This window comes from Pteropus medius, unplaced genomic scaffold, assembly GCF_902729225.1.
Source record: "Pteropus medius unplaced genomic scaffold, Ma_sr-lr_union100, whole genome shotgun sequence".
Taxonomy (NCBI): Eukaryota; Metazoa; Chordata; class Mammalia; order Chiroptera; family Pteropodidae; genus Pteropus; species Pteropus medius.
This window is the reverse complement of record NW_024352789.1, coordinates 1,146,459-1,146,663: the sequence shown is the minus strand read 5'-3', so window position 1 is coordinate 1,146,663 and position 205 is coordinate 1,146,459.

The window sequence follows — 205 nt, the reverse complement described above, 5'->3', positions numbered from 1 at the left end:
CAGCTCTGTCCCCTGTGGCCCCTCAGCGCCGGAACTGTCCCTTTTTATTCTTCTAGGCTGCTCTCTTGACCAACGTCATCCGGCTCGCCCTCCCCACCCAGCTGAGGACCTGGGGGCTGAGACCCGAGGGACGCGGCCTCACGGCCCGTCCTGTCCTCCCTGGGGGGGGGGGGTGAGGGGCCCACCCCCCCCCGCTGGGGCCCGT